Here is a 24,727-nt window from a genome sequence, read left to right on the forward strand (position 1 = left end):
CAGCTTCCCATCTTGCGCTGTAAAAGTCCAACAGACAAATGTCCCTTTAACGTGGCACTCCCCTTTTCCCTCCACCCCATGCACAGTTGTTGTCCAAGGCCAGTGCTGTTCCAGAGTCTAGGAGGAGGAGTGGTTTGAGTTAATGCCTCCGCCTCTACTGCTGCCACTACGGCCACCACACCTCACTGCTATTTGCCTCTGTGTTCTCAGGTTCCACCATCTAGACCACTCCTTAGTGATTTCAGCTCTTAGTGATCTCCCTGGGTAGCAGGTAGCCTCACTGCCGCTGCCTGTTCTACACTGTCTTTCACCATAGCATTGTCCCCACACCAGGTATAAGCCCAGCTCCCCAGATCAGCTTAGCAATTATTTTTGCTCTAGTGATCACGGAGAAGAAACAAGAACTCTAACTCTGTCTTTAAACACGGGAGGGGGAGGGTCAAATGGCACCTGAAATTCTTTAAACAGAATCTACATCACCAGGTAGGAACATCTGTCCCACACCCTCTGACTTCTCACTGTGTTTGACTTCACTTACCCCATGCTAGGCAAGTGTCCTTTAATTTAGGGTGACCCTGTCATGTACATGGTAGGTTGCAGGTCTGCCACTAGCAGGTCAGGCTTCTGTATCAGATACAAACTGATTACAGAGCTTCCTTCTCAAAGAGAGACACCAGAACTGTGTCTTCCATAAAATCCTTTCATGTTCTGCCGGGTATGGCAGAGGTTAGATTAAGTAACGTATATTACACACAGCACCACATAATGGCTAAACAGCATAATGCAGTTTACCAGCCCATGACGTCTTCCCTTTTAAGTTCTACATTCCTACCATTTACAAAATGTACAATGACAGTGTTGCGCTGTCTTTGAGAGTCAATACAGATCAGTCTGTCAAGTGTGTCTGAATCACACTGGTTTTCTAATTACATGACCCAAACACATAACAACTTGGTCATCTGGCTGTCTATTAGCTGCAACAACTGGCTGTACTCAGTTTGGAATCCTTCAGTTGTCGTCTTCCTGTTCTGTATCTGCCATGTGTAGACTTACCTCTGTTGATTGTTCTTTTGGAGGAACAAACAGTTTCTGCTGAATTCTCCACTGTCAATCTCAATTACATATGATTTGGGTGCTGAATTCCTTTTCTTTATTACAGCTGGAGTTATCCATCCTTTTTATCTATCCAGTTTGACATAAATGCAGTCACCAGATTCTAGACCTGGGTGTCTTCTGTGGTAAAGATGTTTGTAAACTGTTTTTGCCTTGTTAGCACATTTGGCTACTCTCTTCATGTTTGGCCACCTTGGAGATAATTTTGTTTTCAAAGCTGGAACAGTAGTTCTGAGTGGTCATCCCATCAAGAGCTGTGCTCAACTATATCCAGTGGCTGCTATTGGTATTGATCTGTAGCTCATAAGAGCAAGGAATGGCTCTTCCTACTGTAGGATTTTCCTGGCTGTCTGTGCCGCCCTCTCAGCCTCTCTATTTGCTTATGGGTAATGTGATCAAAATCATATTTTGTATAGAATGACTTAAATTCTGCTGCAGAGAATAGTCTTCGCTGTCAATCACAAGTTGTTCTGGAACTCTGAAATAAGCAACAATGCACTTGAGTTTCTTGATAACTGTGGTATATTATGTCTTTCAAGTACATTATTTCTAGACACCTGGAAAAGTAGTCCACTATGACAAGGTAATGATGTCCTCTGAATTCACATAAATCTGCAGCTAGTGTCTTTCAAGGTCTGTTTGGTAGAGGTGTTTGTACAGTATATGGTTCAGTATTGCCTCTCTAAGTTTATTTGTACTGGATCTCCTTTCAAAAGTCCAGTATCATCAAATCCTCCATCGAGTTCTTCCATTTTTCTCAGTAGGCTCATTATGTCTGCCACACTGCACCTACTGATGTACATATGGGTGGGTGTGGTCCCGCTCGTTACTAAAGCTTGAGGGGAGGAGCCACTTGACCCAAGCATCAATTAATTCTGGGGGACAACAAATGAAATAGGAACAAGAGTGAAGGTCACAAGGATAAAATCAGGGATTCAAGGTGGCAGGTTCAGGGAGGGAGACACCAAGCAAAGAATCCCAGACAGTGCCCACTGATCCTCGAAAGTGTACAGGGAAGTGTAATGGACACAATCCAGAGGAATTTTGCAAGGTGACATGCCTTGAGGAGGAATCGGAAATAGGCCCCACGGGCACAGAGCCCCCCCGTTCAACTTCCTTCTCCTAGTATAGTGGATGGTGCTGCCACACTGCAACTGAGAAGGTTGTATTATACAGTTCAGCCACTAGGTGGCACTGTCTGTGATATACCATATTTAAGCCAACCTCAGCCAGGGCGGGCAGAGCATGAAAGGATCTTATGGAAGATGCATCTCTGGCATATCTCTCTGAGAAGGAAGCTCTGTAGTCGATTCATATCTGATACAGAAGCCTGACCTGCTAGTAGCAGCCCTGCAATCTACCATGTACAAGGTGTAAGTGGCATGGTGTCAGAAGTAAACTAGGGCCAGAGGAAAACAGAAACAAAAGGAAAACAGGAACTAAGGCTCCAGACAGAAAGAACAAAGGTTGCAGGATCTTATCAACATGCCACCCTTCAGTGTCCCAGAGAACTTCAGCTTTGACAAACTTTCACAAGGCACAGACTGGAAGCCGTATTTTGCAAGAATTTCGAATTGCTACAAAACTCCATAAGGACACTGAAGACATACAGACAGGTTTTTTTAAAATATGCTCTGGGGAAACAGGCAGAGCATATCTTTAAACCCTTTGACTCTGACAGCCATAAGATACTATGCCAGAGTTTCTGACTATGTTGGATGCATACTTTATACCTCAGAGAAATGTGGTTTACAAAAGAGCATATTTTCTCCGGACATTTCAAGGACCAGGGAAAATTGTCAGACTAGCCCTGGAAGTACTTGGACTTGCATGAGCCATTCAGAGTGTATATGATCAAAGGGTCACAGAACAATAGCCTTCTGAGCTGCAGTGTAGCAATCTTGATGGTCCTAGTGAGAAAGGTGGAAGAATTCAATGGAATATTTGGTGATACTGGGCTTTTGAAAGGTGAACCAGTACAAATAATTTTAAGGGACAATGCTGAACCATATATGAACACATCTGATATAGCTCTCCAAAAAGGACACTGCAGTCAGTCCATATCTAGTACAAAAGCTTGCCCTGCTAGAAGCAGTCCTGCAACTTACCATGTACAAGAAATTGTGTCCTCATTGAGGGCATATTAAGTACAGTTCTACTGCTCTTCAGTCATACAACAAGGATAATAGCATTTCATTACCCCTTCATCCAACACTTAAATGAACTTTAATCCAAAACAGCCAAAACTGATCAGTTTGGCAAAGCAGGTATGTGTGTTGATCACTTAAAAGTAGGTGTGTCTCTGCAAATACAGTCTGCTCCTGAGGTCTTTTCCCCCAGTTCATGAATAGATTAAAGGAGAGAGCTCATTCAGATCACTGGCTTACACATATATAGATACACATACATTTTTCAGCTAATGTATGAACCACAGCCTTACGTCTTTCCAATCTTTCTTCACATAAGATTTATTATTGTGGTTTTTGTGGTACAGTGCTTTGTGGATAACTTCAAACAAGGCTGGTTTCTGTTAACCTCTCATTTGTCTCTACAGATATCATCCCCCAAGTACATTCGATTTTATGAGTTTGGGGAAGTTTTAGACTAAACTCTCATGCAACAGTAAAACATGATCCTGCTGTACATCCTGCAACAGCAGTTCAATAGAAATGTGGTGTAGACTAGGAATGTTTGATTCACGTTTTCAGTCGCTGTCTAGCAATCCATTGAGGGCAGCCCTCTTTTAAACATAGCATTTTACAGAGATATTCAGTAACTGTCCATTCATATGTAAAACTTAGTAAAACAGGAAGCTAGACTAATCTCCAGACATTGCATTTTTATCTACAGCACTTCCACATGTTTGTACTGCTTCCAGTAACCAAAGCATAGCTCTAGATGATGGATGAAGAAAATACATGGGAGACAGACTTTGCAAAAAATGCAAAGTACAGCAGATCCTACACAGATCCTTCTCAATCATTATTCTTTCCCTTTTTAACTTTAGTAAAATAATTTAAATTAAACAGATTCATTATATGCAGCAAAGTGTTGCCATGTGAGCTCTGAACACTTTGTTCAAAAGCTAGGAGGGTAGCCAACTGTTTTAGTTCCTTAAAGAATAACAGATGTGCCCTTCCAAATCTCATGCTAATGGAATTCAGGCTGTGGTGAGAAGTTTAAAAAACATTGTCAGGCTCTGTTTCAGCTCTGCTCTGTGGTTTAGCTTGTTTTAGGGCTTCTATTTTTTCCACGTTTTTCAGCAATGCTGCGGAATTGTCCAGCTGAGCTGAAATCATTCATTATTTGCTTTCACTTGTTTAAAAAATCAGTTAAATGAAAAACAAAATCAATGAATTTAAACAAACCATACATGCAATTCCTTCTACTATCCCAGTTCTGTAACAATTGGATTTCAAAACATGTATTGCCAAACCAGTTGCTATCTCTTTAAATGTGTTTAGAGATTGTTTTAGCTTTGTTACTTTAACATTAGCATCCCAGGATTTTCGTTCCAGACATTCACCATAAACCAAAACAACATCCAGTAAATAAATTTGGTGTTATCCTCCATAGCAGGTAGTGCAAATTTTTCAAACTACTAGTGAAGTGAAACAAGGGACATTCTTTGGCACTACAGTACAAAATGCAATAGGTTACTAAAACTTTTGGATCTGATTGAAAAACTGAAGGAAATTTGAGGTTACAAAGCAATATTGTGTTTGTTGTAGTAAGAGCACAAACAAACTTTGGGTTTCACTCTACTGCAGGGGCAAAGCTTTTACTTCAAGCAAGTCCATTACTTTCTCTACTTCCACAGTGTATAGAGTAACGTGAATATTGACCATAAAATCTGAAGTTTAACACCATGGTTGGTAACTGCCAAAGGCTGATTTTTTTTTTTTTTTTAATTTTTTTAATTTTGAAAGTTTTAGCAAAAATGGCTTAGACATTTCCAGAATGAGCTTAGGGGAAAATGTATTGTTTTGATCATGAATGAGGCGGAGTACTGTGGAAAAAATAGCATGTGACTATGTAACTACAGGTAGTTTTATAATGCATATACACAAGGAGGCTGAAGAAAGGTTGCACAGGCATTTCCTAACTTTTGAGTGCTTAACTTTGAAACCCTAACATTCTTTTTACCTTGTTTTCTCTTGTGTAGTTTGTTATTTAGATTTCAAAATGTGTTAAGGGCTTGCCAAACACAGATGAAGACTGAGCAATGTAAGAAGACAAAGTGTGGAGAGAAAGAGATATATCATAGAAGCAGCCATGTGTTGAAGGGCTCCAGTGGGAATGGTGAATTAAATGATCATGCTGAGGTCGTGTGGGTGGCAAATGATAATAATAAAGGGGATTCCCAGAAACATCACTTCCTTAAAAAAATCCAGAATTTGTAACTAAACTTTAAAAAAATCTCTTAATTAAGGGTGTGCAAAAAAAAAGGTAAGCCCCTTTGAAATTCACAGTTTGGTAGCAACATATTAAATAAGAAAAATGGGCATCCTCACAGAGTTGCTATCTTATTTTTTTTCATTTTTGCCTAAAAAATATAAAGAAGCAATACTGGGCATCCTGTTTGTCCGGGCTCAGCACATCAACAAGCAGTACAGATAAAAGATACAATAGCAGGCATCTGCTGTCTGTCAGGGAAACGGACATATAGTAAGTTAAGGTTTCTTCATTCTGCTTATGATCTTGAATTCATTTTCAAAGGCTCTGCTAATCAAAGGCTGCTAGAGGACAGAATCATTTTGTTTCATGGGTCACTAACGGAGCTTCAGCAATTTAAAAGTTGACAAATGAAAAGAAACTTCTGTGACATCCACTGTGTATTCTAAAATTGGTTTCTTTTGTTGACATTGATCCACTGTAAGAAAAAGAAATGAATCCTTTCTGAAGGGTTAAAAAGCAAATTGAAGGAAACTTTCCAGCCGGAAACAAGAAATATGCACAATATTTTGGCTAAAAAAACTAACATGGCACATATTAAATGGTTTAAAAACTGGCTCACTGACAGATCTTTAAATATAATTGTCAGTGGGGAATCATTATCGAGCATGTACGTTTCTAGTTGGATTGCGTGTGGATCAGTTCTTGGCCCTACACTATTAAATATTTTTATCAATGACCTGGAAGAAAACATAAAATAATTATTGATAAAGTTTGAAGGGGACACAAAGATTGGGGAAGTGGTAAATAATGAAGAGGACAGGTCACAGATACAAAACAATCTGGATTGCTTGGTAAACTGGGCACAAGCAAACTAATGCATTTTAATATGGTCAAATGTAAAGTCATACAATTAGGAAATAAGAATATAGTCCATATTTATAGGATGGAGGACACTATCCTGAGAAGCAATGACATTGAAAAAGTCTTGAGGGTCATAATGGATAATCAGCTGAACATGAGCTCCTAGTGCAATACTGTGGCTCAAAAGGTTAATGTGATCATTGGATGTATAAAAATAAGAATTTCAAGTACAAGTAGGAAGGTTATATTTGGCACTCATGTGACCACTACTGGTGTACTATGTCCAGTTCTGGTGCTCACGGTTCAAGAAGGATGTTGATAAATTGGAGGCAGTTCAGAGAAGAGCCATAAGAATGATTAAAGGATTGAAAACATGCCTTTCAGTGATAGACTCAAGGATCTTAATCTATTTAGCTAACCAAAGAGAAAATTAAGGGGTGACTTGATCATAGTCTATGGGATCATAGTCTATAGAAAAGAACATTTGATAACATGTTCTTCAGTTTAGAAGACAAAGGTGTGATCCTGGTATACCATTTGCCAACTCGTGCCAAAGTCCCTGTGTCTCAGCTGATCACTGTCAGAAACATAGCTGAAATCTGTTTGGCTCATTTGTGGGTTAATATTGATAGAATAGGTATTAGAGTTATAAGAAAGTGTTTGAATCTCTTGAATTCTTGTGAATTATTGCACGCATTAGTCTTATCTGTAATATCTGTATTCCATATTGTAATATAATATCTGAGCAGGTGCAATGTGAGCCTGTGTGACTCTATGAATTGCCATGTGGCAGAGGGACATTAATTAGTGTCTACAGAAATTATGTCCCTCATTGAAGGGGAGACCCATCAATATCAGCCAGGCTATGGTTGGATTTTACAACTAGAAACGCCCTAAGGATTAAGGATTTGTCAGCAAAAGAACTAAAGACTCTTATTATTGTTCTGTGTTCCTCCTGGTGAAGATGAGTCATGTGAGTGGACTCTTCTCATCAACTGAGTTTGTAGCCGAGAGCACGTGGCAGGATAAAAACCCCAAACAAAATGAACTAAGGATCTCTATGTTGCTGGGACTCTGAAGGTGTGGGGGAGGAAGAGAGTTTTCTATGCATAAGCAAGAGAGCCCCAGCTGCTTAGCCTGGCTTAATCCTGAAGGACAAATGGATAGAGAAGTCTCTATTACCTTTTAAAACCAAAGACTGTAACTCATTCGTCTGGCCATATTTGCATGCTTACCCTTGTAAATAACTCTCTAGTTTCCTTTTCCTATTTAGTAAACCGTTGTATAGTTTATTATAGAATTGGCTACAAGTGCTGTCCTTAGTGTGAGATCTAAGGCACAACTGACCTGTGGTAAGTGACTGGTCCCTTGGGAGTAGGAGTAACCTGAATATTGCTGTAATTCTTGATCTTAAGGGCTACCTACCACAGACATACATTCACCTGGGTGACAAGACAGGCCTTCATCTTCATCCATGTACCTGGAATACATGAAAGCTCAATATTGGTCCCAACATAGTTGCTCAGCTCCATAAAACGGTGGTGAGACTGCAAGGCAATGTCTGCAGATGCATGCCCATATTTTCCAGACCCAATAGTCCTCACAACTGACAATAGCCTGGAAGACTGGGGAGTGCACTGGGGACCCAAATGGCTCAAGGCCTCTGAAACACAGAAGAAAGCGCTCACAGAATAAAACTTCTTAAGCTGAGAGTGGTCAAGCTGGCTCTGCGACAGTTCCAGCCACATCCTGGTTCAGTCAGACAACACAGCTGCAAGCGCATATGTGAGCAACCAAGGGGGAACAAAGAGCCCAGCAGTACATGCAGAAGCAATAGAAACAGTGAGGTGGGCAGAATAGTTCTGCTTTCCTTTAGAATGATCCACATAAAAGGGGACTTGAACCAAAAGGTTGACTGATTCAGAAGGCGCAGGGTCAACACCTCTAGAGATGCCTGAATCAAGAGGGTTTTGACCTAATTGTGAAGATGTTAGGTCTCCTTTCAGCCCACCTGTTCATGAATTATACAAATGTGAAGAGACCAAAATACTTTACCGGGGAGATAGAACCCCCAACTCCATTGGTCCTTATCATACAGATGGCTGCAGGAACTCCTGTATGGCTTTCCACCCTTCCCGCTCCCAGGGCAGGTGGTCCAGAAAGTAAAGCAAGAGCAGGCCATAGTAATACTGATAACTACTTACTGGCCAAGGTGATCTTAGTTTTCGGACTCACTAAAGCTGAAATTGAAGTCTCTGCTTCAGCTTCCATGGAGACTGGACATACTCTCACAAGGTCCTATTCTCCTTCCTCCTCTCATTCACATTCTGCTCCTCACTCATCCCAGGTGTTTTTCTCTCACTTATTCCCCTTCCCTTTGCCCCAAAATCAATTAATGTCACTGCTGTGCCCCCCATATTAATTAGTGCTGACCCCTGTCATCACTTATTTTTATAGCCCTCTTTTCCCCTCTTTCTGCTATTTTCTTGGGTGCCAGGACTGCCCTAGGAACAGTGGATTACATCAGCATCCTTCTCCCTTCCCCATACAATCTCATATGGGGGGGGGGAAAGGGGGAGGCACAAAAAGGTGGTAGAAACAATACATTTAGCTAAATATTGTCTTCAGTAAGGTGAAGGATACTTAAGAAAGTAGTTAGCCAAAATGGTTTTTACAGAATCTATTTTATTTTATTTATTTAGGCTCTAATGATGACAAGTAAGAGTGACTATCCATCATGACATGATGCTGGTTGTGTGTCAGGGACTGAGTTACCAGGGGCAACAGCATTTGAAATCAGGACAATTACAGGAAGTTCTCCGGCTGTTTATATCATTGACTATCTAGAGAGAAACAGACTGCATCATTCTCTGGTGAAAAAGGTCAGATGAAAGTGAGATACCTAAGTTAAGAAAATGGAAGTTTTGCCATTGACTTCAATGGGGACCAAGAGTTCGCTCCAAATAAAATATTCTACTGTATGTAACCTTTTTACCAGCTGTTGACAGCAGCAAAAAGGTTTCAGTTTTCTAGGATTTCTTTAAAGACTTAGCTAACACCAGCTCAAGCCCCCACCCCAGCTAGAAATGTAGGAAATTATATATACCGCCTGGGGTGTCCTGATGGACAATACTTCAACCCTTGCAAACCCTGAGTCCAGGAGTTAAAAACAAAGGGAACTTTATTAAGTGAGAGGAGGAGGTCAAGGGGGACAAAAGAATAAACTTGGGAAAACCAGCAGTTAATAAATTAACAAATTCTGTGCTGTAAGACTCCAATGCCCCAGGAGGCCTTAACAATAATTCCAACCTCACTCCTGCTGGCAACTGTGTGTGGCTGGTGCATTCTGGCCACTTCTCTCCTCCCAGCTCCACACTTTTCAGTTAGCTGCCCTGGGTTGGACAATTCAAAGGATTCTGGGAGGCCAGTGTTGGCAGGGTTGTTCTGGGGGCTCTACCTCCTGCCGTAGGGGTGGAACAGATTTCAGCTGTAACTGCCAGGAAGAGTCCCTGAGGTAAGCTGCTGCTTTCTCTGTGGCTTTAGCCCATGCTGTCTCATTCTGCTCCAGCCCCCGTCACTCTGGGCCGTCACCTCAAAGCTGCCACCACCAACACTGTGCCATCTGGTCCCTCAAAGCCACCCTCAGCTTTACACTGTCCGCTGTTCTGCCGCAGTCTCAGCTTAGTCATTTAGGGAGGGAGAGTCCTAAGCACCGGAGAAATGCTCTCAGCAGACTGTAGGATTCTTCTTCTCTTTTCTTTTCTCTCTCCCTCTTCTTGCTGCGTCCAAGCTCCCTCAACCAGCTATGCCTGACAGCAGTCTCAGTGACAGAGACCCTAGGCGCATTCAATGTTGATGTCTTGTTTTCTATTTCTCAGCAAGGCCAATTGTATTTTATTGCCCTAAAAATTTAACTGTACTTTAACCAGAATACCCCAAACGCTCATATAAAACTGAAAGGCAAATGATGTCTGGCCCATGCAGTCAATTCCCCTTGATCTCCAACAGCTGCTGGCAGAGAGCTCCTTCGCCAATGGCGCTCCTGGCCCCCTGCAGTTCTGAAGCAGCGCTGGGCTGCTCTTCTTGCATTTCACAACAGGTGACTGTAGTGAGCGCCTTTCTCCCTAAGGCTTCAAGCCCAGGCTTGCATGTGTGTTTTGTCAAACTCCGGGTTCTTTCTCTTTTTAATTCCTATGCTTTAAGTTTTTCTCTTTAAGTAGATAATAAATTTGTCCTATTGTGACTGAGGTCTGGTCTGCACTGACGGCGGCATCGACAGGAGATATGCAAGCTACATACTTAAACTTGCATATTTCCTGTCGACTTACTAACTTTCACTTACCATAGCACCTTCACTGCTCTGTGTTGACAGAAACGCCCCCCAGTTTACCCAGCGTTACTCTTTTCCAGGGGGTGGATTTACTGCGTCGGGTGGAGAGGACTTCCGGGATCGATCGAGCAGGTCTCCACTGCTTGCTCAATTGATCCTGCTGTATCGATACATGGTGCCCAATGCAGCGCCTGCAATGTAAACATACCCTCACTTTCAAGATAGCACTGGTCTTCAGCACATGGATGCCACAGACAGCATGCTGCAGGAAGTTTGGTGTAGAAGGTGTGACTTAACCAAGAGATGTTATGTTTTAACTGCAGGGATATGTAGGGTAACATAAGGTCAATATTTTAATATTGTCTACAAAGACAGTAGATTTAGGGTTGTCTTGGATTTGTCATTCTTTCCTGAAAATGCTCCATAGGAAGTTTTCCCAGAACAGAACTAGGCTTCCTTAGCAACATAAGGAAATAAACAAGAACAAGAGATTTTTAACAACCAGCAGTACTGTATTGTGGTATGTGGATGCTTTTAAAATTCCACTGGCAGACTACTGGCTTTCAGAAGTATGCCCAAAGACAATGAAGCAAGATGCAGAAAGAACGAAAGAGGAAAGAGATACTTTCAATTATTAAAGTGTTAGGGATAAGCAGAAATGAAGGGACTATTTTTGAGAATTTAGCGGTAGTAGTTTTATCACATTATATTATATGATTAGTCAGTAAAATCTTCAGGGCAAATACCAACCCTCCAATATGTCTGAACAGTGCGTAGCACAAAGGAGGTCTTAAGCCTTATTGGAATTTTGGATGATAATTCAGGAAAAAATCATAAGTAATTAATAAGACCCGGCTTGACAAAGCCCTGGCTGGGATGATTTAGTTGGGGTTGGTCCTGCTTTGAGCAGGAGGTTGGACTAGATGACCTCCTGAGGTCTTTTCCAACCCTAATTTTCTATGATTCTGTGAATAAATATTTTGAAATTAAGTGTCCCCCTATAATTAAGGCTGGTGAAGCACTTTGAGATCCTTAGATTGTATGCAGTAGATAAGTGCTAAATATTAATTTCAGTGTTTTTATTTTTAAGTATTTGCAAATTTAGATTGCGAACAAGTCAAATTATTCTGGAACTCTTCCCATCTTTTTGTCAATCTCTCTCTTTCCTTCCAATTTTTCCCCTTTTTAGAGTCTTCAAAACACGAACAAATGGAAAAGGCTATGGGACATATTTATTCCTGGTTAACTCTATTGAATTAATTGGCCCATTAACTACTTTTAAGACCACACTTCTGCATACTAGCAGACTAATTAGCTAAAATAGTCAGGGTGCAACCCCATCCTCCAGTGTCCCTAGCCTCTGATTGCCAGAAGCTGGTAGTGGATGACAGGAGATGGATCACTCGATGACTGCCTGTTGTGTTCATTCCCTCTGAAGCACCTGGAATTGGCACTGTTGGAAGATAGAATACTGGGCTACATGGACCATTGGTCTGATCCAGTATGGCCCTTCTTATGTAAATTCTCTGATGATGAAAATAGGCAAAATTCCTTTAAAATCATGCCTTATTTACACCAGCAGAAAATTTGATTTTAGATTTTGTCTTTGGTATTGGCAGCTGAGTGAAATAAACCTGATTTATTTGAGGGTGAGAAAGAAAGAGGCTAGTTGGCACCCTTCATCATGGCAAACAAACTTGTTTTCTGAGCTACAGGTTTGTCACCAGTAATGGCAGCAAAGTTACAGATATCCTGATTTGCCTGGCTTCCAAGGGAGAAGGTCAGTGAGTTTAGGTAGCTGATTTAAAAGACTTTTATTCATCACTGCTGCTTCTGCTACCTCTGTAGAGGCTAAAGCAGGCAAGCAATGCTGAAAAAGAAGCAGCAGTAGCCCTGTCTCCCCTCCTCCTCCTGCTGCTGTTGATATGGGATTGAATCAGCCAGCATTGGGAGAGCAGTTTTCAATTAGTTGAATTTATTAGATGTTATTAAATAATTTAAAACAGGTTTAATTGCAAAATCAAGAATATTTTGGTTAAAATACTGTTACTCGTGACATTATTTACTATGTGTGTGACTTTCATATGATCAGACCATGCCTTTTTGTATTCTGTCTAAAGCAAACACCTATCCCAAATAAACTACATACAGTTCCTTTAGAAGTCTTGTCTTTATGAATAAAGAATCAATGAAAAGGAACAAAATCTTTTAGGTGTGAGACATATTGGTGGGGATGATCTAAGGATCTTCTTCATTTATTGTAACAGACTAGGGAATAAATTCATAACAACATCCTGATTTAGGGTTTCTGCCATCTACCCCACTATATCCTACTTATCCTAGGTATCAGAAAAATTAAAATGAAAAAATAGGAATTTGATTTAGAAAGGATTCAAAATGACTCATAAATGGACTTGTCTATATGGTGCAGCAATGCACACCAAAAAGGTGTGAATTCTAATGCACACTAACTCTAAACCCTGCTGGCAAACAGCAAAAGTTCCCTAGTGCATGTTAACATAGTATTGTCTGAAACTTCTAGTTAGAGTCATTCCGGACTGTTTGAAACTGTACTATGTTAACATGCAGCAGGGAACTTTTAGTGCATACCAGCCAGATCTACACAGATCAATTAGTTACTGTTTAACATGTTGGTGCGCATTAGAATTCACATCCCTCTGGTGCACATTTCTGCACCATGTACACATGCCCCATAGTTATTTCTTCAGTGTTTTCAGATACCAAGCTGAAAAGTGTTTTCACAAATGTATGATTTTTAACTCTTCTAAAAAACACAATGAGAACTTTCTGTACATTAAAACAACCACTCTTGATCACTCTCCAATGTCATTTGTTTTTCTTTTTAAATACCCTTTTTTATTAATAGTAATCACTATTTGCATAAAGACCCCTCCCCACACACACACAGCAGCAGCATGTAGAAGACATCTCTTGTCAGCTATTTTGTGCACAATATAATTAGCAAAGCAACCTGTACCACTTCCAGTTTGATTCATTTGCGGATGCTTTATCTGATTCATTTACAATTATGACAGTAATTGGCATAACTGATTAGATGTAATTGGAAAACCTCCATAAGTGGTAATCCAACTATAGATCTATCCCAATTATAGATAGTATTCACATTGCATAATAACCCCTTTGTTCAGCTATCAGGAAGTACTAAGCAGATTTCTAAGATAAGAGACTAACGGAAACTGCAACCTTTTATATTATTATGTATTATTACAGATGACAGAACAAGGAGCAATGGTCTCAAGTTGCAGTGGGGGAGGTCAAGGTTAGATATCAAGAAAAAAATTTTCACTAGAAGGGTGGTGAAGCACTAGAATGGGTTACTTAGGGAGGTGGGGGAATCTCCATCCTCGAAGGTTTATAAGGCCCGGCTTGCCAAAGCCCTGGCTGGGATGATTTAGTAAGGGTTGGTCCTGTTTTGAGCAGGGGTTGGACTAGATGCCCTCCTGAGGTCCCTTCCAACCCTAATCTTCTATGAGTCTATGATTATAGAAACATTCTAACAAGATGGCTAAACTCTAACAATAGATAACATTTGAATAGTTGTCGGTGAAATCATAGGTCCCAGTCATACTCCCATTAAGTCAATGAAAAAGCTCATACTGACTTCAATGGGTTAGGAAGAGGCCTTTATTTTTATTACATGCCCATTTAAATGAAGAGCAATACTCCAATTCAATGTAGCTTCAACTAATGCTCTCCTTATAGCATCTATAGGGTTATTTCTCAGGCAAGTGCAGAAGGACTTAATGAAGGTAGGACATTTCTCTTTGTGGGGAAGTCCCCAGTGTATGTAAAACCATTGTAGCCAGCTTCTATTCTTCTGACACCAATGTATTGAGCATGTCAGGGAAAAGGGAGTGGCCAGAGCATGTTTTGCTCAGGCTATCCTGAACTGCCTCCGACTTCCATAGCCAACTGGTTCAAGTTATATCAACTTCTAAACTCCTCCAGCATGTGTTGGGTCCAACTGACTCCCTCACAGATCCCCGCATCCCCCTGCCTCTGCTGCACCCAGCTTCTTCAATGTTAGTGCAGATTTAATGCAATAAATGTTGGAATGACGCCACCCTCCAGTGAAATGTGCTTATGCTATTCAAGCCATTCAGAACTATTGTACATAAAAGTCCATCTAAAGCACCTGGTAACATTGGACCCTGAATGGTTCCTGGGCTTACAGTGGAATTCAGAGCTTCTCCCCTCTAATGTACCAGTACAAAATTAGCCCATCTGCTCATTGATCTGTGGGAAATAAGTTAATGATTTCAGTTCAATTTCTAGTTTAGAGGTGTACACATCACAATTGACACAAATTGGTAGCCTCAGTAGAGGTATTAAGGAATAAATAGTCATGGGAACAAAAGCATTCTCTCATCAACAGGAGTGGTCCTTCCATCTGAGAGTTGAAGCACATTATCTGGTCACCGTGGGGTAATGAATCTCCAGCCTGCTAAACCGATACCTTTCATGGATGCTAAATTAACTAAAACATATTAAAAGACATAATGAATTTGGGTTGATAGTAATGGATCAGTTCTGATTATTAGATCAAGGTAAGGACTTTCAGAAATACTAAGAAAGGAGTAAAACGATTTCTTTCCAGAGAGCCACAAAATTAACAACACAGGCAAAGAAACAAAAATCCGGATTGGTTAAATTACAAAATCATGTTTCATTATATGTCAATTTTAGCACAATAGACATTTTTAAGTGGAGATTTTTTTTTCTCTAGATGCAGTGAGGAAGGTGTCTGGGTTAATGTTTCCCAAGAGACCATTTTAGAAGCACCAAGTTGAATGCAAGAAGCTTCAATGAGACTGGTGGATTTTTTTGACCAGTTCTATCAGTTTATAAATAAAACTGCCATTTGCCTGTTCAAGTTCCAAATCTTTACTTTAAAAAAAAACTTGTTCAAATTTGCTTTGTCTATCTTGTGACACCACTGGGCAACAGCAGCTGGGCCAGCATTCTGGCTCAATTAAATCACCCCAGAGCAAACAGAGGGGCAAAGCTGTGCCTAATTGACAGATTGGGGATGGGCAGGAGAGAGCTACAAGGCTAATTAACCCATTAGTTCAGAAAGGCGGGGAGAGGAGAGACTGACTGACCTGACCCTCCCTCCGGCTTCTGGGAGTCAGAACCAGGTGAGATCTCTGAGCGGGAAGATACCTTCTGTTTGCATTGGCTAGTTTAACAACTTTATTTTCATTAAATGTTGTCCTTATAAAGATAGATAAGATCATTACAAACATTTCTTAATGCACTATGGTCAGTTTATTCTTGCATGCGTTCTGATATGTCACTGTGGATGTATGAACCCTCCACCAAGCAGGAAAGGGTTAAGGAGTAGTTTTGAGCTCCAGTGATCCTGTCCTGCTGCACCTGTAAGTCATGTCTTCCATGGAGGAAGAGTTCAAAAGAGGAGAAGCTCAATTTAACATTAATCATCTCCGGGAGAAACATGGCTTGCTAATTTCTTTAGTGCCTAGAGAGTGGCCTGACAAAAGGCAGAGCCTGCTGCTTCTTCTTCTATAGGAGGTCCAAGCTCCCTGAAGTGAAGAAGGGCTGGTCAGCAAACAGTGAGCTGGACTGCTGTTTGACCTAGGCCCTTCTAAGGGAAGAGAGGCTGGCAGCTTGTCTAGGATTGACTGTCTGTTTCCTTTAGGTTTCTTCATTTTCCTGGTCTTTTGTTTGTTCCATGGAAACTCTGGAAAGGGTAAACTCCAGAGGAACTCAGCTGGAGGGCTGGTCCAGTGCTACTGAGCACCCAGTCTGGATGACAGAACCTGAATAAGTACGTAGCCCCATCGTTCCCCAAAAGAGTGCTGCAAAGGGACCAACACTGTGACAGTCACATATACTAAAACTAACAAGGCCACAGGCAGAAATGCCATGTCAAAAATGACCTTGGTGTGTGTTCCATTAAAACTGCAATTAGCTTGTATTTGAGTGCTTCCTATTTGTAGTCACAATAGGTACTTTGTATCATGATAACAGATACAGTCTTTTGTTCAGTTTTTTGTTTTCAAATCTGATAGACTGACTGATCTTTGCTTAAAAAAATACCTGTTCAACTTTGCCTTGTCTATCTTGTGACAGCACTGAGCAATAGCAGCTGGGCCAGCATTCTGGCTCACCAATTACATCACCCCAGAGGAAACATGAGGAGAAAAGCTGTGCCTAAATGACAGATGGGGGATGGGCTGCAGAGAGCTACAAGGCTAATTAACCCATTAGTCCAGAATGGCTGGGGGGGGAGGGGAAGAGAGAGACTGGCAAGCTTCTGAAAGTCAGAACCAGGTGAGATCTCTCAGTGGAAAGATGCCTTCTGTCTCCCCTTTCCTTGGCTGAGTGAGCTAAGGAGCATATGCTATTGTAAATGCAGAGCTGCACCAGTTGGTAAAGGTTGTGGAAAGAACACTGTAGATACATTGCGCTAGGTCTTTGTCCAGAGGCAGGTCTCTAAGCGTGTGTGGCTAGAAAAGGGGCAGGAGCTGGAGGATGCCCTGTCACACATTTACAGAAGGAATGCTTTAGTTGATAGCAAGTACTTTCTGCAAAATGAAGTAGTTAGAGCCCCGCTGTTTGTGTTGGCAATTACAAAACAACACAAAATGGCAAACAGTATAAAACGAATCATTATAAAACAGATCTTCTCATCAACTCCTGCAGGAGAGACAGTAGCTAATGGCAGCAGCCACAGACGCAAACGGTGAGCTCACGGGATCGTTTCCACCATATGGAATGCACCAGCCCATGGTGGGTCCCACACAAGTCCCCTGCATGCATGGCGTGTGTGTGAAGCGTGTGTGTTGGGTAGGGGTAGGGTGGGCAACAGCTGGTGGGAGGATTTGGCACCAGCATGAAGAGTGCAGGAGAGAGAGAGAGACATGCCTGAGCAAAAGTGCTATTGAGGCAAGAGTGCTGGGGAGAATGGGCATTCAGCCTGCCCAGCAAGGGGGCTGCAATACTGTAGTTCTTCTCCCCCTAAATCCCCCCTCCCCCCTGTGGCAGGGAGTGGAGAGAAGAGGTCCTGGCACCTGGGGAGAGGAATGCATTAGTGTGATATTGAAGCATGGGTGTCTGGGGCTCCAGCAGAGCTTGTGAGTGGGGTGGGTGAGGGTGGGTGTGTGACTAAGGATCTGGGGGGTAGGGATTGTGTTTGGGAAGGGACTGGGGGGGACAGGGTGGATAAAACAAAATAATCCAATTCCCCTTAAAAAAAAGTTTAAAAAAATAAATTCAGAGGGTTCTAAAAATAGTAAGATGACAAGCAAATTTATCTTTGCTGGGCAGTTCATTACCTTTACCTTAATCTGATGCCCTGAATTCTATAACAAACTTTGTCAGGCTGTCACTCTGTTTCATAATTCCACACATTATCCAGATACCATTAATAGAACCCAGCAGTGTTTCTATGAATGCTTGAGAGAGAAATAACAATAGACGGCCCCTGCCGTGAAGAGCTTACAATCAAAGGGGCACTTTCTGCTCCATCCTAAATCAATGGCAAAACTCTCACTTGACTTCAATGGGAGTATGATCAAAGAAGAAATGTACTTCTGGCAATCTCTTTCTGCTGCCCAAACACTCATGTCTACTGCCTAGACTTGCTAATAAACCATGCTTCTCTTGAGGTCCACTACAGCAAAAATGGTCCAGGTCTTCAAGATGAATAAACATATATTCAAATCATCTTATTCATGTGCAGCAGTTTGTATCTTATACAATGCAGGCCAATTTATTATGTGCATTGTCAACAGGTGCCTAGGATTGAATTGTAGAAATCAGTGGGTCAGACTTGCCTTCCCTATGAATTGTTTTGTTGGCTACTTTCCATCATTTTTTCTCCCTTTTAAATAAATGTTATCCCTCCTAAACCACAGCAGGTTCAGTTCTTGTTTTGTGTTTGTTTTTTAGATGTCAAGTGGTACATACTTGTACTCTTGGTGCTGAAGGTCCAGAGTTTAATCTTAGCTGACGACAAGGGCATCTTTACATCTACCTATGGATTTTTATACACTTACAGAGACTTTGGCCCAGCTAGCACATCCTCAGGTATTATCTTGCTCTGCTTTCATCATTAATATCTGTGCCTCCTTGTCAGGTTATTTACTTTCTTATAGGCCAGCCAGAATTCAACTCTAAAGCCGTATTCTAGGATGAATACAAATCGTCAGCTTTGGTCTGGGTTCTATCTGATATTATTTTTGACATGTTTTATCTTGAACTTCACTTGATTTAAGAAACGGGGTGGAATACTATTTTATCAAGCATCAAACTTGTCTGTATACAAGATTACATCAGGTATAGGGCACACTCAAAGCTGACTTTGAAAATCCTGGCAAAAAGAAATATGTATGTTCTTCACAGATGAAAAGATTAAATAGAACTATTAAGGGCCATATGCCCCTCTTCCCTGCCTCTGAGCACCTCTTGATTTAAACCAAATAATACACTTATTTTATTGAGCTACTCATATACAGTATTTCACTATTGTCATCTACTATGCCCTTTGTGCTAGCTTAGGGATTTTTGTCTCTTAATTTATATGCTCTCTTTCTCACAATTCCTCTCGTTTGTTTGTTTGAAATCACAATACAAGTGGGCCTTTTTTTTGGTTTTGTTTTTGTTTTGTGCCTTTAAATTAAATAAATAGACCTGTCTCTTCCTTACTGAGATATCTAGCTCTTTGAGGGAGTTTATCTTGAAGTAACAGGTGAGAGAGAAAATAAACAATCTATGCTCCTTGAATCTTTTTTGCTATAAATTGCAATTTTAAGTATAATTCTACTGTCAAGGTATAGAAATCTAAAAGGGTAACCTTGATAGTCACTTCTAAATCTAGGATTTTATAACAGGTCTTATGAGACAACTAGGATAGAACCAAAGCTGGAGATGGCTGATAGACACACTACAGTGCTTTGACTGAACCAATGTAGCATCTTAGACAATCCAGGGTGTTGCCAAGAAAAATTAGCTTTGTAAGTAGTTAATCAAATAATGTTTATAGATTCTCTCAAATCACTATCCCTTAGTCTGCTTTCAATTTTCCTATAACTACCACACCGGGCCACTTAGAACTGTATGCCACCATAAAGGCAAGGCAAGATCTGGAGGGTACAAATGCTAGATCTTTGAGTGACACGTGGGCTGAAACTCAATCATTAGTACTTATGTTTTTGTTAGAAGAACATTGTATCATAACTTGATCTTTGGACCATCGTCTCTCCAGGCTGATGAAAATCACTGAAGTGCTACTGGGTTTAAAGCACTACAGAATAGATGGCATAACAAATATTATAGCATCTCTCCTAGTTATGATTTGACATCTTCACTTAAAACCAAGATAGTTTGTCTTATTCATACATAAAGATTAAGCAATCATCTATAAGCTTACAACATGTAGTCTTTGTTCAGAATAATTTTCTGAAAATTTACAAATCTGTTAGCTTGGTTTTATTAGATATAAACATTTTTAAATGCACGTGTGTGAGAGACAGAGTATATAAATGCTATTGGAGTCCTGAAGTTTGGCAGTTCAAAAGTGACTGTGTTAATCCAAAGTCTAAAACATATGTATAGAAGCATGTATATGTCTAAAATGTAAGTACTTATAGTATACAAGAAGAAAGCTACATATGTTGGTGGAAAAAGAAGGAAAGCTGATCAAGAATTTTTTTTCAATTAAACCCTTTTTTTTTTAACAGAAAATGAGACAGACACCACCCAACAGTAATAACCAGCAGCCTACCAGAGGGTAGGATACTCAGCTGGGATGTCAGAGACTCAGGTTCAGGTGTCTGCTCTCCATGATTTGGACCACTGGCTATAGAGTTTCTCACCTATTGCTCATCTGGCCAGAGAGAGAAAGAGAGACTGACTGTATCATAAGTCATACACACAGGGGGAGCAAATTAAGGTTTCCAGAATTCTGGTATTTCTTATCTTTTGAGTGTTTGATGTTGCAACATCAACATTATTTTAACATTACATTTTGTGTGTAGCTAGTTAGATATTACTTTTTATACACAACTCAAAACATGCAGGGATTATATCCATTTTTCTTACAAATGTGAATAAATTAAGGAATCTCTTGGGTCCCTGTCTCCTTTTGGAAGTGTAGACAGAAACAGCAGCCAGGAATGCTTTCACAGGTGTGACCCAAGGTTGTAAGACAACATAAGAACAGCCATACTGGGTCAGATCAATGGTCCATCTAGTCCAGTGTCTTCTCTTCCGACAACGGACAATGCCTGATGTTTCAGAGGGAATGAACAGAACAGGTAATCATCAAGTGATCCATCTTGTCGCCCATTCACAGCTTCTGGTGAACAGCAATCCCTGCCCATCTGGCTAATAGCCATTGATGGACCTATCCGCCATGAACTTATCTAGTTCCTTTTTGAACCCCAATATAGTCTTGGCCTTCACAACATCCTCTGGCAAGGAGTTCCAAAGGTTTATTGTGCGTTGTGTGAAGAACTACTTCCTTTTGTTTGTTTTAAACCTGCTGACTATTAATTTCATTTGGTGACCCCTAGTTCTTGTGTTATGACAATCAGTAAATAACACTTCATTATTTACTTTCTCCACACCAGTCATGATTTTATAGACCTCTATCATATCTCCCTTTAGTTGTCTTCTTTCCAAGCTGAAAAGCCCCAGTCTTAGTAACCTCTCTTCACATGGAAGCTTTTCCATACCCCTAATCCATGCCCCTGACCTTTTGTGTACCTTTTCCAATTCCGATATATCTTTTTTTAAATTGGGATGAGCAGATCTGCAAGCAATATTCAAGTTGTGGGTGCACCATGGATTTATAAAGAGGCAATATGATATTTTCTATCTTATTAGCTATCCTTTTCCTAATGGTTTCTAACTTTGTTAGCTTTTTTGATTGCTGCTGCACATTGAGTGGATGTTTTCAGAGAACTAACCACAATGAATCCAAGATGTCCTTCTTGAATGGTAACAGTTAGTTCAGATCCCATCATTTTATATGTATAGTTGAGATTGTTTTTTAATGTGCATTACTTTGCATTTATCATTATCATTTTAGCATTGAATTTCATCTGCCATTTTGTTGCCCAGTCACCTAATTTTGTGAGCTCCCTTTTTAACTCTTTGCAGTCTGCTTTAGACTTAACTATCTTGAATAGTTTTTTATTGTCTGCAAATTTTGCCACCTCATCGTTTACCCCTTTTTCAAGATCATTTATGAATATGTCAAACAATACTGGTCCCAGTACAGACCCCTGGGGGACACCACTATTATTTACCTCTCGTCATTCTGAAAACTGACCATTTATTCGTACCCTTTGTTTTGAATCTTTTAACCGGTTACTGATCCAGGGGAGGACCTTCCCTCTTATCCCATGACATCTTACTTTGCTTAAGAGCCTTTGGTGAGAGACCTTGTGAAAGGCTTTCTGAAAATCTAAGTACATTATACCCATTGGGTCCCCTTTGTCCACATGTTTGTTGATCCCCCTCAGAGAATTCTAGTAAATTGGTTAGGCATGATTTCCTTTTACAAAAACCATGTTGACTCTTCCCCAACAGATCATGTTCATCTATGTGCCTGATAATTCTGTTCCTTATAGTTTCATCCAATTTGCCTGGCACTGAAGTTAGGCTTCCTGGCCTGTAATTGCCAGGATCGCCTCTAGACTTTTAAAAAAAATTGGTGTCACATTAGCTATCCTCCAGTCATGTGATACCGAAGCTGTTTTAAATGATAGATTACATACCACAATTAGTAGTTCTGCAATTTCACTTTTGAGTTGCTTCAGAATTCTTGAGTGAACACCATCTGGTCCTGGTGACTTATTACTGTTTCATTTATCAATTTGTTCCAAAACCTCCTCTAATGCCACCTTAATCTGAGACAGTTCCTCAGAATTGTCACCTAAAAAAAAAGGTTCAGGTTTGGGAATCTCCCTCACATCCTCATCCATGAAGATCAATGCAACTAATTCATTTAGTTTCTCCACAATAGCCTTATCTTCCTTGAGTGTTCCTTTAGCATCTTGATCATCTAGTGGCCCCACTGGTTGTTTAGAAGGCCTCCTGCTTTTCTGTACTTAAAAAAAAAATTTTTTTTGCTGTTGCTTTTTGAGTTTTTATTAGCTGTTCTTCAAATTCTTTTTTGGCCTTCCTAATTATATTTTTGCGCTTCACTTGTTTAGAGTTTATGCTCCTTTCTACTTTCCTCAATAGGGTTTAACTTCCACTTTTTAAAGGATGCCTTTTTGCTTCTAACTGCTGCTTTTACTTTGTTGTTTAGCCACAGTGGCACTTTCTGGTCCTCTTATTACGTTTTAATTTGCGGTATACATTTAAAGGAAGCTTCTATTATGGTATCTTTTAAAAGTTTCCATGCAGTTTGCAGGGATTTCATTTTTGGCACTGTACCTTTTTAATTTCTGTTTAACTAACTTCCTCATTTTTGTGTAGTTCCCCTTTCTGAAATTAAATGCTACCGTGGTGGGCAGCTTTGGTGTTTTCCCCATGCACAGGGATATTAAATGTTATTATCTTAGCTGAATTGCTTGGTAATAGTAACTATATTCACCTCTTGGACAGATCCTGTGCTCCACTCTAGGACTAAATTGAGAATTGCCTCTCCTCTTGAAGGTTCCATGACTAGCTGCTCCAAGAAGCAGTCATTAAATGTGTCCATTTTGCCACTACTGCCCTTAATGTGGAGTGGTCTTGTCTCTGCCTGCTGCAGCTCAGTTCCCTGAAATCAACAGCGTCTGGCCACACAAACCCTGCCCTCTAGGCCTCTACAGCTCTTGCTCTCTCAGTTCAAGCTAGTAACAAGGCACACCAGCTCCTAAGTCCCCAGAGCATTCCCTCGGTAGTATCCATCCCCATCACTGGATGCTCACAGAAATTACCAGGTATGCTGTCACTGAAGTACAGTGTACACACAGCTTGACTGGTACAACTGAGGATTAGATCCTCTATAAGAACACAGCACTGTAATCTAGCTATACAAACAAAGGTTAGGATGTAAGAGATGAGTAAGGATAATAACAGGCTACATCTAAAACAAAAAGTATAGCACGCCTCTTACAGTCTAAATTTAACTTTAACAGGCTAAACTCCTTGTCTAAAGTTACTTCTCCCCTACAGCAATCTTCCAGTGTCACCAGTCCATAAGTCTGGGATCCATCATCCAGAGATACAAAGAGCCCTGTCCTTTTTTATCCATCATTGAAGGAGAAAAAGAGGTCCCTTTTGCTTTGCTTTTCTAGTTCAGTAAACCTTTGAAGTGTGCAGTGACAGATAAGACTCTTTCCTCCCCTGTTGCATGTTCTCTGGTGTACTACTTCCACCACCACCATTGGGTTTCACATCCCCCTATCAACCTGTTATTTCCTGTTGACTTCACATGTAAATAGGACTTCCATTGTGCTGGCATTACAATGCTTAATTTACATCACAGACTGGTATAGATATATAGACTTGGTATCTCCGGCAGAAAACATCTTTGTGAACTCTGCCTCTTTACAGACTTTAAAACATAATTTCTGTGTGTGTGTAAATATACACAACTCCTTATGTAGCATCAGTACCTACATTTTCCAACAATATTACTGACCATTACATCACTAGCTTTCATTAATACCCTACAAGACACTTTTGGGATATATACTATGAAAGCATTGTGTTAGATGTAGTGAGTTTGTCAGGCCTGATAGCAATTGCAGACAGAGTAGTGATCCCTGTGACAGTGGGCACTGAGGGGTTCTTAAGGCCACAACAGGCTAGGTGATTATGACAATCTGTTCTTGAATAGGAAAGGGTATAACACTGAATACAGTGAATAAACTTTTACAAACTATTAGTCATAGGTGTGGTAATAGGAGTGATGGCAGCAGAAGCATTAATGCTCAGCATCCTTTGTAGTCCAGATTCATTCATCCAAATAAGAGTGAGCAAGGACCTGACTCTGGGCCTCCTATATGCCAGAGGAGT

General features: G+C 40.5%; 1 long non-coding RNA gene across 1 annotated transcript; it reads left to right on the plus strand.

The window, feature by feature from the left end:
* The first annotated feature begins 15,468 nt into the window (after positions 1-15,468).
* On the plus strand, positions 15,469-20,833 carry LOC137162883 (uncharacterized). Its single transcript, XR_010922547.1, has 4 exons — positions 15,469-15,558; positions 16,404-16,532; positions 18,659-18,796; positions 20,449-20,833. It is a non-coding gene; the product is annotated as an uncharacterized lncRNA (long non-coding RNA).
* Positions 20,834-24,727: the final 3,894 nt, after the last annotated feature.

This window comes from Emydura macquarii, unplaced genomic scaffold, assembly GCF_026122565.2.
Source record: "Emydura macquarii macquarii isolate MOO-44397 ecotype Brisbane River unplaced genomic scaffold, CSIRO-AGI_Emac_v2 contig_2473, whole genome shotgun sequence".
In the NCBI taxonomy this organism is placed as follows: Eukaryota; Metazoa; Chordata; order Testudines; family Chelidae; genus Emydura; species Emydura macquarii.